The following is a 17,841-nucleotide window of genomic DNA, read 5'->3' as shown; positions in this document are numbered from 1 at the left end:
CACGGAGGGGGGTTAGCTAGAGTTTAGATAAGAGATTGGGACAGGAGGTAGATTTGGGAGTTCCAGAACACAGGTGCTGTTTGTAACTGAGAGAGTGACTGAGATTCCCAAGAGTGACTTTCTAGGCAGATGACTAAAGTCTGAGTTAAGACAAAATACCAAAGCTAAACAGCTTTATTAGGGAGCCTGACAGGCAACAACAGTTTCATGTAGAGAGTTTTCAAGGAAACGTTCAAAGTAAACATAATACAAATAGAAGTCGAGGAAAATACCCCATTTGTTACACTAGGTGAAGGCTGTGTGAGCACAGAATGTTTATACCTCAGGGACAGAGTTGTATTCCATCCAGAGAATTCCTGACTTTCAGAGGGTTTATGTTTCATTTAAAAGAATGACTGAGCTGAAATTCTAGGGATGATAGAAAATGAGATGTCAGTAAACTGTAATAGACATTACTATAAAGCAATAGTTCAAGATGATTTTCTCTGCAACACTAGCTCCAAGTAAATAAGTTAAACAGTTCCCCACTACACACACACAGAGTCTATGACTCTCAAGAGGAAGACATAATGTGTAGTATATTCTGAATATATTTGACCTTGGGATTCCTTTCTGTCTTTTTTTTCCCCCAAAAAAACCCCACTATGATCTTGTGGACATCAGTAGAGTTCTACAGGACTCATTCTGGAAAATATTACTGAAGAACAGTCCTGGCTCCAGCCAAGTAGCCCTTAGTCTAAGACAGAATATCAGGGGTGAACGCCCTCAGTTTCAGGTGACAAAACAGAACTTTAAGTCAGAATAAATCTTTAATTGGTTTTAGAGCACCCTTTTCTCTCACGTGATAGGACACTAACAGAGGTGACTGATGCTATTAAGAGGTGATACGATTTAGGCAGGTTTGTAATCACTAGACACACATGGCTATGTCTGCTGTGTTCATGAGGCAGTTGACCTCACAGTGCGTGAGGAAAGAAGGCCGTGGCCCCTGCTGCAGACGAGGGCCTGTGGTGAGGGAGCAGGAGGGCGAGGAGGAGCAGGGTCCGTAGTGGGGGAGGGGGAGGAGAAGGGGGCCTGTGCTGGGGGAGGGGAGGAGGAGGATGTGGCAATGAATCATGTAGAGGCTTTGAGGGAGACTGAAGGCTCGGGCCTCTAGTTCGGTGTTCTCACATATTTCCTGTTATAATTGGAGGATCTCAGAGATAGTAAAAGATCCAGAGTGTTTGAATTTTGTTAGAAACTGGAAGGGTTTTGGAGGAAGTTGAGAAAAAGGGCACGACCCAACTAAACCCCAGTACCCTAGGCTGCCCACGCTACAAATGAAAAAGATACCAGAGTGGTGTTTAACAAGTAGAGGGATTTCTGGGAAGGAAGGTATTATAAGCACAGGTTCCTAAAACTTCTCTTCCTTTCCCGCCCAAAATTCCTAAAAAAAAAATATCACTGCTGAGATATCCTGGTGAAATCCCTGAACTTCCAAAAATAAGAAGAAGGGAAAAAAAAAAGTATCCTGTCACCTACAAAGGAATAAGAACTCTGATGGGCGCAACAGTGAAGATCATATTAAAGGGACAGAATGGTTAAAAAAAAATCCATTTAAGTCAAGAAGACAAGGTCTCTGCTGAGCCATTATTTAACATTATAGAATACATCATATTACTGTGTACCTGGAACATCCAAGAGAATCAGCTAGGTAACTACTACAAGTAAGAAAAATGACCCTCTTCACAAAAGTCCAGTTACTGTATTGATTCAAGATAGGAATTTAGCACACACTTATGTTTGTGTCTTCTGCCTCTCAGTATCCCATTGAAATTATAGTAAAGGGATTTTTCTTCAAAGGCTGTAAATCCACAACAAAGAACAAAATTCCGAGGAGACCATCACCAGATGAGAAATTTCAATAGATTTCAGAAGGTTATTAAAGAATGGTATCTAATGAAGAGGATCACAGGACTGAGCTGAGGGGACTATTGATTTGCTCAGAAGAAGCTCAACCTGGGGAGCCAGGCAGGATGGAGTCTGGAAACCAGGGCATTAACTGAAAGTCTATTACAGTGAATAGTCCAGCCCCACTCCATCCCTACCACTACCAACACCAGAAGCAGGAAGTATGTCTGGCAGCTAGGTATTTACCTTGTAAGGGAAAAAAGGAACAAAGCATCTGGGGATAACTAGAACAATATGGATGTTGTCTGAGATAAAAGCCCTCCTCATTCTAGCATGACTCCTAAGCAATCAGTCACCTTGGAGTAAACTGTTATACAAGACCCACCCATGGACACAAAGATCCTAACTGACTTGTCTACTGTTGCATTCTCAAATATGGACAGGCAAGATTATCAAACATTTGGAAAAAACTTTTACATGAAAGAGAAAGACCAAGACAAGCAAGAAGAAAAGTACGTCAGACAAACCATAGCTAATTCAGGAAATAAAAGCTATATTTTAAAATCTCTAATAAAAATAATCAGAAAAATTGGAGAACACTTATAAAACAAGAACATAATGTTATGAAAAAGGAAGCATCTGAAAAACAAATTCTAGGAAGTTTAAAAAAAAGTGCTAAAATAAAAACATCTCAGGAATTCTCTGGCAGTCCTGTGGTTAGGACTCGGCACTTTCACTGCCAGGGCCCTGGGGTTCAATCCCTGGTCGGGGAATTAAGATCCTGCAAGCTGTGCAGCACAGCCAAAAAAAACCCCAAAATAAAACAAAACAAAATCTCATCGTAGTATTAAAGAAATCTCAGAGAAAACAGAACCAAGTTTCAACAGATAGAAAATAAGAGTAAATGGGAGAAAATGAATTGTGCAAATACTAGCCTCTGCCCATTTTTCTATAGGAAAAAAATGCATATCTGTACATATTATGTTAATCATGTATACATATATGACATAAAGGTAGGAGGGGAAGGGAGTGGGAGAAAGAAGCAAACAAAGCGGGGAAAGTACACCAAAAAGCCCCTCACGTGTGATTATGCATCTATATAAAAATGTATGTGATTACAAGGAAACTTTGAAATTTTAAAAAGTAGTAATATAAAAATAAAATATAAAACTCAGTCCTAAAGGAGGGCTGGACACTCCTTTTAATTCTTTTTAGAATTTTAGAGTCTTAAAATTCCAATCTCTAATATTACAGAGAAGGAAACCAAAGCCACAGTAAGTGTCTCATCCACAATCTCATACCTAGTTAGTGGCAGGGCTGAGACCGTGCGGGTCTTCTGAGTCCAGGGCAGGGATCCTTCCACCACACTTAATTAGAAATCCAGGAAATGCATGTTCTGTGGATAAGAAATACTAACTGCTTAAACAAACAAAACCAGCACAGTTACCTAACCAGGGAAGGAAGATTACAGAGAAAGAGAACAGAAAACCACAAGTATTCAGTGTAAAAAATCACATAGGCAAAGGGAGATTATTAGCAGCATCTTGGAAAAGACCAAAAGATTAATGAAAGGATTCTTTTTTAAAATAGGGAAGAAAAGCCATCGGAATGAATGGAAACCCTTTATGATTTTAGGGACAAAGAGATTATTTAGGAATAAAATAGAATCATCTTTCTGACTGAACGTAATTCACTACTTCACTCTTGACCAAGATAGCTTCTGGGGGGAGGTTTCCATCACCCTAAAATGTGAAGCTTGGAGTTTTAACTAAAAATCCAGAAACTTTTAGTTATAATTGACAAAGGGGAGTTTGTCACCAGAAGTTTTAAAATAAGTTAGGAACAAACCAATCACTCTCATGGAAACTAGAGGGCTTTTTATCTGTGACCCCACTCTATAAGAATAACATCCCCCCCCCGGAAACCAGTGCGATTATATCCTGATGAGAGTCACCTGGTAAAAAGTACAGAAAAGGATGTGCTCACCAAACACTTAAAATAAGTTGTTGAGGGAGAGGCAACAGTTTCTATTATGCCTGTGTGGTGTATCCAGGGAATAAAAGGATAGCTTCTCACCACATCCACTTGGATGTCTAATAGACTTCTCAAATTCAACATTTCCAAAACCAAACTTATAATTTTCCTCCCTTATCCTGTTCCTTCTGTAGTCCTTTCCATCTCAGCAAATGGAAACTCCACCTTCTAGTTTCTTAGGTAAAAAATCTTGATACTTCCTTTGACTTCTCTCTCTCTCAAAAATCTCACCTAATCCATCAACATGTCCTGAGAGTTCCATCTTCAAAATAAATCTAGACTCTGAAGTCGTCTTCCCACCTCCCCTAAGACAACCTGGCTCAAGCTGCCATCACCTGGTGCCTGATTATTTCAATAGCCTCCTCACTGATCTTCCCGTTTCCACCATTGCCCACAGTCTGTTCTCCAGAGAGCAGCCAGAGTGAGCCTTTAAAAATAAAAGTCAGGTCATGTCATTTTCCTGGTCAAAACCCCCAATAATTTGAGGGTCAACAGATTTGAAGAAGCAAAAGAGACCAAAAAGGAGAGAACAGTGAGGTGAGAGGGATCCCATGAGAACATGGTGTCTCACTAGCCAAGCAAGGAGAGTATTCCAAGAAGCAGGTCTGCTGCTAAGGAGTACAATGAGAACAGGGAAGTGGCCAGTAGAATTGGCAACATTGAGATAAATGTTAACCTAATCAAGAACAGTTTCACTGGGAGCCGTTGGGGCAGAAAGGCAAAACTTCGTTGATTGGTGCAGGAGTGTGAATAAGGAATTGGAGACAGGCTACACGGAAAACTCAAGTTTGAAAGAAGTTTGGTCATGAAGGGGAAAAGAGAATTTGGCAGTAGCGGGAAAAGTTATTGATAATGGAGCATGTTTGCATGCTAATGGAGGAGGATTCTGAAAGAGGAGGAAATTGATGTCGAGAGGAAAGATAATAGAGGAAGTGGAGGAATTGCCTTTTGATGAGGGAGGGACATTTTCCCCACAGTAACTGGAGGATAGGAAAAGAGGAGGAGAGGGACTCTGTCCCTTTGAACCACTACCGTCTCCCTTTTAGTGTGCACTGTGCATCTGCATTACGTAGACATTAACTATATCCCCTTAGAAGACACAGGAATGCCTACTCGCCAAAAAAACCTCACCCAATTTCCTCCTGGCACCAGCAAGGTAACTCCTTAGGAGTTAATGTTCCTTTCTCAATCCTGTAAGAGGTCACAATAACCCACTACTTGCCTCGTTGGACTATGTAAACTGTCAATACGGTACTTTGATGTATAACCCTTTGTCTCAAAAATCTATATAACTGTGCTTCGCCTTCTGATAGGTGGAACAGCCTTCAGAGCTTTCTGCAAGACTGTCTCCCCTGTAATAATCCTCAGTTTGGCTCAAATAACAATTTCCATATCTTTATGAGATTGACTATTAAGTTTTTTCACTGTCGAGAAGTTTGGTGTACCAAAAATTCAGGCAGAAAAAGGCAACCTTACACATGATCCAATTCCCTGATTTATATGCCCATCAATTTTAGGTCCAACCTTGTGTAACCCCCAAAAGAGGAAGGGGCGGGACTTCCCTAGTGGTCCAGTGGTAAGGAATCCGCCTTCCAATGCAGTGGACTCGGGTTCGGTCCCTGGTCGGGGAACTGGGATCCCACATGCCACGGGGCAACTAATCATCCGCACCATAACTACTGAGCTCGCGTGCCTCAACTAGAGAGCGCGCGTGCCACAACTACAGAGCCCACACGCCCTGGAGCCAGCGTGCCACAACTAGAGAAGAGAAAACCCACAGGCCACAACTAGAGAGGAGACTGCGCACCATAACGAAGAGCGCACATGCCTCAATGAGAGGCCACATGCCCCAACAAAGATCCCGTGTGCCCCACCTAAGATGTGACGTAGCCATTAAAAAAAACCAAGGGGTTGGGGGGAGCAGAGTTTAAATTGCAGTCCTCCCAGAGCCTGGGAGATATGGACCGGCCGCGCAGCGCTATGATCGGCCTCTGGAGACTCTTGGCTCCTCCTGCCTGCAGGCGGCGCGGTAGGACCCCAGTCCCCGCGCCAGAAAGGCAACGTTCCCAGGATGCCTTGCGTGTCCCCATGGCAACGGCCCCCGCGGAGCGGGGCTGACCGGCGCAGGCCCCACCCCCGAGCGGCCGGTAAGATAGTTTGGTCGTCCAGCGCGGCATTTGAAAAGGGTACCCCGCGCCCAACCGAGGCCTGGAATCCGGCCGGGGGCCATCCCGGGGGCGGGCTCAGCGGCCGCGCCCCGGGTCTCGGGCTACGCAGACTCTGCAAGTGTCAGCGGTGACCTCTCGGCCCGACAGAAGGGGCGGTCCGCGGTGGCAGGAAGAAAAGCCTGCTCGGGCGGGAACCGGGCCTGGAGGAGGCGCGGTCCGGGATCCTCGGACTGACTGTGAAATCTGCAGCCCTAGCCCAGCAGTCTAACCCGAGCTCGCGCGTTGGAGTCCAGAGGGGGCCGTGCAGGGAAATCCGTGCTTTCAGCCGTGGTTACTAAGTTCCTCGAAGCAGGGACTGATTTTTTTTTTTTAATCTTTGTTACCCATGCAGTGTGTTTCCACAGTGGGCGCTCTACAAACACTCGTTGAATCAATGAATTAACGAATGAAAGAGATGTACACGTAGCCACTGATTTTACAGTCAGCCCAGGGCTTTCTGAGTGTTCCTGTTTCTCTGAAGCTTAGCTTGTGTGCTGGGAGTACTGTTAGTAAGGTACAGAGTGGAAGAAAGAACAGGGAATTACGGCTGAGAAAAGGAAAGGAGTCCCATAGGGGAACATAGAGTATAATACTAAATTGCAATGATAGGGACTGTCACTTCAACATGTAGTTCTTTAGAAAATGATGACGACGGTTGCAACTCTTATTTTAGTTTCAAGTCTTTCAGAGATTCTCAGGGGTGACAGTAACTCAGTTTCCTGATACTTAGCTTAAATTGAAACAATGTTTCCCAAGAAATATGACAATTAATTTCTTACTGCCTTTTCCCTAACACACACACACAAAATGGTATTCAGAATAAAATCTTGAGGGATCATAATCCAACTCCCTCACTTTATAGATGAGTAAAGTGAGTTACAGAGAGGTTGAAGTGACTTGCTCCAGGTCATATAGCTAGTGACTGAGAATACAGCCTAGGTTTCTTGAGTTCCAGTTCTATGCTCTCCCTCCTTTCTTTCAACATATTTATTGGAACTTCTTCAAAAAATATTAATACAGTATTGTTTCTCTTGGGTTGTGGCTGCTTAATCAAGCTTCTGTTTTACATTTTCCAAGTTATCAGGAAGCTATAGGGCATTTTCCTCATTCCCCTTTGTCATCTACAGAAAGTGGTTTGTTTTTCTGGTGCAAATGGTCTTGAAAAAGATCACTGATGATTTATCATTTCTTTCTGACATTTGTAACATGATCTTGGGGCAAATAGTTTTCAGTTTAAATTTCATTTCAGTGGAGTCAAACTACCAATTGTAGAAGTCTCTGTAAATGCAACTTTCTGTATTTCTTAAAAACACATGAATGGGTTTAAAGATATCTCACAGGAAATGCTGAAGACAGTTCTATGCATACTTTATCACACAGTATTTTAACACATTTAAACGACTGTGTCCTATGGTAGGTAGTTACATGACTGTGTCTTATGCTATGTGCTCAAATGGCTTTTTATTTTATTTTTATTTTTGACTGCGTCACGCGGCTTGTAGGATCTTAGTTTCCCACCCATGGATCGAACCTGGGCCCCTGGCAGTGAGAGAGCTGAGTCCTAACCACCGGACTGCCAGGGAATTCCCTCAAATGTCCTTTTAATTGAATCAAACTCTTTGTTTCAGGTCAAGTTTCTCCAGTTAGAAATGAGTGTCTGTGGCAGTTCCAATGACTGACTTCTTTATGAGTTCCCCCATCCCCCCACTGTTCCTGTAAAACAAGGGCCTGTACATTCAGTATTCCACCTTTGTCAGGGTATAAATTCGCTTTGTTTGCAGCAACTGTTGTTTTGGAAAGAGGACCAGCAAAACCATCACAAGCTCTTCTTGGAATTGTATCATCCAAACCTTGCCCATTTTACATATTGAAAAGTCTGGCTTTTCAAGATCCGTGTCGTAACTTCTCGCCTGATACGAACAAAGGTAGAAGGCTTTTAAACATTACTGATGAGAAGTGTGAAGCCATCCTGAGACAGAAGGAAATGCGTTTGGGGGTCCAGATGGCAGTGCCCTTTGATGACGTGGTCATCTGTTTCTGAGCCCAGGAGTAGGAGAATCCGGATAAGCATCAGAACGAATGCTCGTGGTGCATGCTTTACATGCATGTGATGAGGGGTATGGATGAGACTGCTCTCTCTAGGCATGACATGTTTTTGTTGAAAATTTGAGAGTAATTCATGAAATCAAAGGCTAAGCAAGTCTCAGCAGGTCATCCATACTTTCTGTTTGCTACTTGGTCAGCCTTTAACGAGACAGCAAACTTGACGTACCCATCCAGCGTCTTTTAAAGTCACAGATACTTATATTTAAGTCACTTTTGCAGTTGGAGATTCAGCAGTGATTCAGTGAGTCGTCCACATAGTGGTGAAAGCGTAACTGGATAGAAAATCATGCCCTTAGTCTTCATGCTGACAGTGCTGATGTCGAAAGGTAGTAGAAAATGCCACCTATGAGAAGAAAACTACCTGTACTTTTGCCATTTGAAAATTATGTCATAACTTCCTTATTCTATGAGAATGACTTACACAGGGGAAAAAAACACCCTCCTTCCTGATGGATATGAATGAGAAAGGATGCAGCCCTAAGAAATGCTGAACCAGCACATGGAAGCGAAACCTTGTCCTGGTAACATTGTTTGAACCCCGCATTAAGCGGTCCCTGAACTTATCCTACCTGACTCTTCACGTATGTGAACCGGTAACATTTTCTTACTGTTTAAAATGTTTTGGAATTGCATTTCCTCTTACAAAACGGAGTCCTAAAAGACATAGAAATTGTTAACAGAATGAGGGTTTGTGAGTAACAGATCCTAAGGCATGAAATTGGCTGCACAGAAAAAGAATGGGAGGAGTGATGACTGTCCTGGTCTGAGCAGGTGACAGTCTTTGTTAGGTAGTAACTGTCACCTCTTCTGTCTTGGGACTCAGAGCGTGTACATACTAATATGAAGCATTAGGGACTTGGTAGGGAGAAAAAAATTCAAATGTTGCAGCTTGCTTGTTTTCAGCCCTCAATAAGTTTCTAAAAAAAAAGAGACAGTCTTAGGCTGTCAAGACCTTGATACTTTTCAAGGTTACAGGGCAGTTTTTGTAGAATGTCCCTCAATCCGGCTGTACCTGATGTGTCTTCATGAGTAGGCTCAGTTTATTTGCCTTCAGAGGGTTAGCCAAGATGTGATGCTGTGTTTATCTCACTGCATCTTATCGGGTGGCGCATGATTTCAATTCGTTCTGTTACTGAGGATGTTGGTGGTGATCACTTAAGGTAGTGTCTGCCAGACTTCACTATGAAGTTGCTTTCCCCCCTCTTTGTAATTAACAAGTAGTTCATGATTTTGTGGGAAGGTACTTTGAAGTCATGTAAATATCCCATTCCGCATCAAATTTTCCATTCGTTTAGCCACATATTTTATATCTGTATGGACTCATAATAGTTTCCTATTTTTATTCCTATTTTGTCCAGTGGGTTATAATTCTATCAGTATTTATTTTGACGCTCTCATTGTCCTAAATTTGGCCAGTGGAAGCCCCCTGACACAGGCTTCTGTGTCCTTTTAACTTGTTCTCATCATTCTTGAGCAACTTCCTTGCTATCTCTGTCACAAGTTGTTCCAGGTGTCTTCTATTTACCCTGTTCCAGCGCTGCAGTTGATCATTTCTCCCAGGACCCCTGGTTCCTTGTAACGGAGAGTGGGTTAGAAGCCAAGATCTGGCACTAGTTGTGCCCATTGCTATTTGAGGGTTGCTACTCCCAGACCCTCTCAGTGGACAGAGCTAGGACATACATACATATAACACGTACACATGTTTACATTTACACTTATTTCCACATCTATTTTTATGAATGATTCCACACCAATACCATTACCACACCAGTGTCCGTTCTAGTTTTGTCCCTTCCCGTATCGGTAATTGTCATCTCCAAGAGTGAGCTTTGCTCCCATTATCTGTAATATATTTATTTATCTGATCAGTCCTCCTGTGAGTAAGCCACCTCATGGGGCCACTGTCACCCCTTCCCCCGAGCAGAGCCCCACTGGGGCTCTGGCATCCTGCTCTGGGCCACCCCACCCCCTCCCATCCCCACCTGCTGTAGATGCTTACCTTACTCAGCTCTACTTAATGATTTTGGAACTGAATTGTTCAGGAAAGGAAGGGAGGAGAAAGAGGAAGGAAAAGAAAGAGGAGAAGGGAAGGAAAAGATGGCGATACTATTAATGGAAATGGTTTAGTTGACAAAATGAATCAGTGAAGAAGTGAAAAAGATCAACAGAGATGATAAATTTAATATGTGAGCGGATATAGGACTGAAATCAACCCCCAAACTGAATCTAGTACAGCTCTGAAAGTCATTTAAATAAAAGTGATTCTAATGCTATAAAATTAGGAGTAATTTACTAAGATCATAAACATCAACAGCCAATTGCAGATGGCCATGGGCTGGGGTTTGGAAAGCACACCCAACCCAAGGGCAGCACCAGGAGGAAGGGCAGTCCCAGTCATTCAGCAAACGTCGATGTGGCCGGGTATTGTCCCTGCCCTCGAGAAGCTCACAGTCAAATGGAGAGAAAGATGAATAATGGGCAGATATAGGAAAGTGGAATAAGCGCCAGGCGAGAGGGAAAGCAGACGCGTGAGGACAGCACCCAGGAAGGGCACTTAACCCACATTCAAGGGGTCAGGGAAGTTGTCCCAGAGAAACGACACCTCAACTCAGTCTTGACCAATGAGAAGCAGGTTGCACCTGCCCAAGAGGTAAACTTGAAGTTGATTAAACTGCAGGTTAGACAGTCTAATGAGAACCAAGGAGGAAAGCAATGCATGTTTTCGATGAAAGGGCTTCATGTGTGGTTTATGATAGAAGGCAGATTCCAGTCATTGGAAGGAGGCAATTAAGACTAACACGTGTTGAGAACATCCAGCCCTTGGATGATAGGAGATGTTGCCCACAGTCCTACAGAGGTAAGCCAGGAGGGGAACAAGAGGAGAAGCAGGTTCAGGGATGTGGCAGTGAGCCAGGGCTTGACACAGCGGGATGCCACCAGCTGGTCCAAGGGGAAGCTCTGTGAGCTCCTGGCGGGCACCGCTGTGGAGAATGAGGCTGCCGGTTGCGAGATCAGTGAGCTGAGGCAGGTGGAAGGTGAGGCTTCCTGCAGCCGCCGCAAAGGAAAGCTGATTTTCTTCTGAGTGCAACATCACATTGGTCTGGAAAGGTATAATTAAAGAATCTGGTGCGAAGCCCAAGGGGTTGATTGAAATACCCAACCTGTCTTAAGAAAATGAAGTAGATGACACTGAAGTGAACGTGAGTAAAAAGAAAGGAGATGGGGATATACTTGAAAGATCTTATGAAAACTGCAGACACCGCCAAGGTCAGGGAAGCCCTTGGAGATTACCCGAAGGCACTTAAGTCGGAATTTACAATGGGAATAATTTTACAAACCAAAGCTATGGCAACCCAGGAATTGACTGTTAAAAGGAAACTGAGTGAGAATACCTTGCAGATTCAGGCCTCCTCTCCAGTGGCACTGGGTGTAAGGATTCCCACTGTGGCACTGCACATGACGGAACTGTTTGACACAGCTATCGAGCAGTTGTACAGAATTTTTACTGTGAAAGATTTGGTACAAAAATTTTCTAAATCTCCTGCTGTATTAGAAGCTGAAAAGGGAGGGAAACTCCAAATGTTTGATGGGAACATCACCGGTAAATATATAGAATTGTTAACAAATAAAAAGGTCATCCTGAAATGGAGATGCAGGAACTGGCCAGGACACTAGGCACTAGTTGCACTGACTTTTGTGCCTACTCTAGGGCAGATGGAACTACAATTGGACCGTGAAGGAGCTCCTGTCTGTGAAGAAGAGAAACTCAAATTCTGTTGGCAGAAGCAGCATCTTGAAGAAATAAAAGGTTTACTGCAGCTGAGAAGATTTTATAAGGGCATTACTTTTTGTAAGCAGAAAAAGTGTAACATTTACCACTTCCCTCTATCATTCCTTTAAAAAAAGAAAACAAATACTCTTAATTTATACTGGATTAAATCCATGAATTTATAACAGAATAGAAAAAAGAACACTAACACGTGGGACAGCTCTAGCCCTCCAGCCGCCCCCCTCCCGGACCATATGCCAGGTTCCCCACTGTCTTCGGGCATCTGCTTCCTAAACTACAACCAGTCACCTGCTCCGCTGTTTTCTTGGACCATGTTGTCCAGGCCCTTAGAGAACAGTTGGAACAGCCTTTTGGTTCTGAGCAGCCCAGCCCTATCGTTTGGGTTAGATGCCGATGAGACCTCTTCCCTGCAATATTCCTGACGTCGTTTCTCCTGGAGTACGGTTTCTACTATTGTCAGAAAACAGACACCTCACTGGGCTTTTTAGTCACGTGAGAAGTGTGGTAAGATGGGTACCCCAGTTCCAAATAAAGCTTACAGTGCTGGAGTGTGGATGGTTTTATTTCCCCTTCCTGGCATTGAAGGGTCCTCAGGTTTTTGGGTTTTGTTTTGATTTTCTCTCTCCCAGTGTCTTGTGCCTTTAGTAAAATATGGGAACTTTGGCACCCCTGGACATGCTTTCAGACATAAAACTCAAGGCAGCGAATCCACCTCATTGTGACCTTTCGAGGTGAGAAAACACACTATTCCCAAACCAGGCTCAATATCCCAGATTGAAATGGGACAAGAGCTGCTCACTCTTCCAGGACAGAGGGGAAAGGGAGAAGACAGAAAGGGCAGTTACCCCCGTGCTGGGAGGCTTGGATTTGAAGAGCATCAAAGTGTGGCTGTTTTAGGGTAAGAAAGAGTTGGAGCACTGACATTTGAGTCTGTGCATTGAGATTACATGAATTGCTTTTCTTAAGTCTTCTTGTCATAGTGGCAGCATGTAGAATTCTGTGATTCCAGCCTGTAAGATGAGGCCCTTCTTTTTTTGGTTTTGTTTTGTTTTTGTGGTACGCGGGCCTCTCACTGTTGTGGCCTCTCCCGTTGCAGAGCACAGGCTCTGTATGCGCAGGCTCAGCGGCCATGGCTCACGGGCCCAGCCGCTCCGCGGCATGTGGGATCTTCCCAGACCGGGGCACGAACCCGTGTCCCCTGCATCGGCAGGTGGACTCTCAACCACTGCGCCACCAGGGAAGCCCTAAACTCTTTTTAACAATAAAAAAAAACTTTTTAAGTACCTCATGGAAAGTGCATATTATTCTCTGTTGATAAATCTAATATATATTGTTGTTGTTCCTTGTCTTCTTGTTCTCTCTTCCATGAAATTCTTCTCATTGCAGCAAAGTGATCACTCTTACTTCTCTTGTATCCTCTGACAATCCCTAAAATGTTGCTTTCCAAACTTTCATCCTCTACTTTCTTCTCACTCAACACCCTCTCCATGGGTGATTTCATCCACTCACACCTCACTTACCCATCACATACTGGCATTTCTCCTAAGCTCAAAACCCACGTTTACACCTGCCTACTGTAGCTCTCTTCTTGGATGCTTCACAGGCATCATAAACTCAACACACCCCAAACTGGAATCATTCCCGGCTTCACTCCTCCTCTTGTCCCTGCCTGACAGTAACAAGTTCCTCCTTATCTGTTCCCCATCTCATTGGAAGGCACTACTAGCTGCCCTGCTGACCCTTCATTCCTCTTCCCCATATGTCTTGGTCAATCACCGATTTTTACACTGATTCCAGTTCCTTATTATTACTTTAATATTCCTACGTTGCTTCATCCCCGCTACCACCACCACCTCTCACCTGGATTAGCACGAGACCATCTCCTCATGGATAGACCATCTCCTATCCAGTGTTCCTGACTCCAGTCAACTTCCACTGCCACATGCCCACCAGAGTGATCTTTATAAAATGCAAATAATTCCATGCCACTCCCCCACTTAAGATTTTTCACTGACTTCTTATTGCCCTCAGGCTAAAGGCTTTTATTTTCTGGACCCCTGCCTCCAGCTTCATCCCTGTTGCACCTCCTCCCACTATATCTCAGGTTTACTAAATAACCTGCCTTTCTCCAAATTCTCCATGTTTCGGTTATTTGCATGGGCCTCGCTTACATAGAATATCTCTCACTATAGATTCAAGCTATATTATGTTTTCCATCCTTCATGTTCCAATTCTTTGCATGGACTCCCCTATATCCACCATCTCCACCTGTCTAATTCAAGGTATAAAGCCACACTTAGGGGGAAGTTTATACCTACATTAGAAGATAAGAAAGGTCACAAATCAATTACCTCAGCTTCCATTTTAAGAAACTAGGGGAAAAAAGAGTAAGTGAAACCTAAAGTAATCAGAAGGGACATCCCTGGTGGCACAGTGGTTAAGAATCCACTTGCCAATGCAGGGGACACGTGTTCGAGACCTGATCCAGGAAGATCCCAGATGCCGCAGAGCAACTGAGCCCGTGCGCCACAACCACTGAGCCTGTGCTCTAGAGCCTGCGAGCCACATCTACTGAGCCTGCGTGCTGCAACTACTGAAGCCTGCGTGCCTAGAGCCTGTGCTCTGCAACAGGAGAAGCCACCGCAATGAGAAGCCCATGCACCGCAAGGAAGAGTAGCCCCTGGGGCTTCCCTGGTGGCGCAATGGTTGAGGGTCTGCCTGCCGATGCAGGGGATGCGGGTTCGTGCCCGGTCCGGGAGGATCCCACATGCCGTGGAGCGACTGGGCCCGTGAGCCATGGCCACTGGACCTGTGCGTCCGGAGCCTGTGCTCCGCAACGGGAGGGGCCACAACAGTGAGAGACCCGCGTACCAAAAGAAAAAAAAAAAAAAAGAGTAGCCCCCGCTCGCAGCAACTAGAGAAAGCCTGCATGCAGCAACGAAGACCCAATACAGCCTAAATAAATAAATAAATAAATTTTATTAAAAAAAATTTATCAATATCAGCAGTAAGAGAAGTGACCTCACTACAGATTCTACAGTTATTTAAAACATAAAAAAGAATATTATTAACAACTTTATGACAATAAATTTGACAACTTACGTGAAATGGACAAATTCCCACTAATTACCAAAGCTCCCTTGAGAAGAAATAGATAAACTGAATAGCCTTAATATTTATTAAAGAAATTGAATTTATAGTTAAGATCTTTCCCACAAAGAAAATTTCACTAGAGAACGTTACCAATTCTCTAGTGAATTGGTAAACTATTCCAGAAAACTGAGAAAGAGAGAATACTTCCCAACTCATTCTGTGAGCCCAGCATTACTGATTTATCAAAGCCAGATAAAAATATAACAAGAAAATTAAAGACCAATATTTTTATACATAGATATATAAACTCTTAATAAAATTTTGGTAAATCAAATCCAACAATATATAAAAATGATAATACATCATGACCAAGTGCAGGTTGTCTCAGGAATGCAAGGTTGGTTTAACTTTTGAAAACCAATCAATATATTAATCTATATGAACAAACTAAAAAAGAAAAACAATATGATGTATTCATGATTTAAAAAAAAAAATCTCTCAGAAAACTATGAATTAGAAGGGAACCTCCTCAACCTCAAAAGTGCATCTGCTACAAACCTATAGCTAACATCAAATAATGGGAAAGACTGAATTCTTCCCCTGATATCTAGAACAAAGCAAGGATATCTTCTCTCACTACTTCTCTTCAGCATTGTACTGGAGATTCTGGCCAGTGAAATAAGGAAAGTAAAAGAAATGAAAGGCATCCGTAACAAAAAGGAAGTAAACTGTCTTTATTTGCAGTTTTATGTGACATGATTTATGTAGAAGATCCAATGGAATCTAAACAAAGCTACGAAAACTGCTGTGAGTTTAGTAAGGTTGCAGGAGACAAGGTCAATATACAAAAATCAATTGTATTCTACATACTTTCAATGAACAATAGGAATTTGAAATTTCTAATTTCAAGTGAAATTTAAAGATTCACTTAAAATAGCATAAAATAGGGACTTCCTTGGTGGTCCAGTGGTAAAGAATCCACCTTACAATGCAGGGGACACACGTTTGACCCCTGGTTGGGGGAACTAAGATCCCACATGCCACGGGGCAACTAAGCCGCACAAGCCACAACTACTGAGCTCGTGTGCCTCAACAAGAGAAGAGAAAACCTGCAAACCCCAACTGGAGAGAAGCCCGCCCACTACAATGAAGAGCCCACGCACCACAATGAAAAATCCCGTGTGCCTCAGTGAAGATCCTGTGTGCCACAACTAAGACCCAACGCAGCCAAAAATAAATTAAATAAATATATAATAAATAAATCTTTTAAAAAAATAGCAAAAATATATGCAAGATTGCACACTGAAAATCACTAGTCACATAGTAGGTACACAATAAATACTGAATGAGTAAAAAGTTGGTAGGGTCTAAACTCAAGGCTGTGAGGTCTGACTCCAGAGCCTCTACTCTTAACCTTTCACAGCAAACACAGTAAATATTTTTTTGTTTCTAATATAAAGGTATTCTGTCTTTAAGTTTTACTATTTAATTTCCACAAGGGCATTGGTCTCTTTAGTAACAGCTACCAAATGTCTGGAACCTAGCATTTGGTGACAATAATACTAAAATAACCTCAGTTTGAGTCTTAAAACATCTTCTTAAGAATTCGTTCACCATAGAACAATGAGAAATGGTGGCCAAGACCACTGGCTTAACAAACAAACAAAATGGCTGTGCAAGTTACCTATATTTGCAAACTTGGAAAGAATGTCTTATCACAGACAATCTCCTGCAAAAATGCTGGCTTAGTCTTACTCTCAATGTTTGGCCACACTTGCAGTGTGAACATTTTGCTGTTTTGAATCACATCAAAGGCAGTAAATACTCCAAGCTATTGGAAGATTCAATAAAAGTTGCAGTAGCTGAATATCATTACATCCTAAAAGGTAAGGATAGAGTCTGAGTACCATGTCTCAGCTATGAACAGGATGGAGTTAACAAATATGGTAGGCATTCTCAGGCAGCTGCCTGAGCAGCTAAAGGAGGTCTGAGTGTGTGCATGGGACCTCATTTCAGTCTCTCATCTTCATGAGTCAAGGTGGACCCTTCAAGGGAGAGCTCAATTCCTTCAGAAGACAATGTAAGAGCGTGAGAAAATGAGTATGATGTGATTTTAAGTTAAAAATGTAAGCTAGAAAAGTACATGCAGATTGTATCTCTGGCTACAGTAGTGTTTGCCTGAAGAGGCAGAGATTTCTGAAAACAAATCCCTTTATTTCCAAAAACTTCAGCTTTTCTTTCCCCTTTCTACTGAAAGGGGACTATATCAGAACCATGGGAAGGATAGGACCATTCCTGAGTTCTCCAGCACATAAAAGAAATGGTTTCATCCCACAGGGTTTAATTCCCCCAAAAGATTGATCATAAGCCTCATGCATTCAGGGCATGCAGATGTGCAGCTGCCTGGTTTCAGTTTACAGTTTTCTGACCATATATTGTTGGCTTGTGAAAACTGACATAAGTGCCAAGATTGGTAATGATATTGTCACAGATCCACCTGGAGACTATATAATGGGGAAGATTATTTCCCCGTAGGCCGCTTCTCTAGAGAGTGCTATTTGGGAGAAGAGGGAAGCACATGCTCAAATTGATCTATAAACATAACCTAACAGTGTTAAATGGCAGCCCTGAGGACAAGCCAGGGGCCAGTTCTGTGTCTTAAAGGCAGCCTCCTATGTTCACAACTAGTTATAAAGATCTTGCAGATAATCACAAAAATCT

The 17,841-nt window shown here is 42.9% G+C and overlaps 1 pseudogene; it reads left to right on the top strand.

Annotated features, from left to right (window-relative positions):
• Positions 1-11,061: 11,061 nt before the first annotated feature.
• Positions 11,062-11,859, top strand: LOC114901398 (annotated as a pseudogene).
• The last annotated feature ends 5,982 nt before the right edge of the window (positions 11,860-17,841 follow it).

This window comes from Monodon monoceros, unplaced genomic scaffold, assembly GCF_005190385.1.
Source record: "Monodon monoceros isolate NGI ecotype Baffin Bay Population unplaced genomic scaffold, NGI_Narwhal_1 Super_Scaffold_2, whole genome shotgun sequence".
Taxonomy (NCBI): Eukaryota; Metazoa; Chordata; class Mammalia; order Artiodactyla; family Monodontidae; genus Monodon; species Monodon monoceros.
The sequence above is the reverse complement of the archived record's forward strand: the minus strand, read 5'-3'. Positions and strand labels throughout refer to the sequence as shown.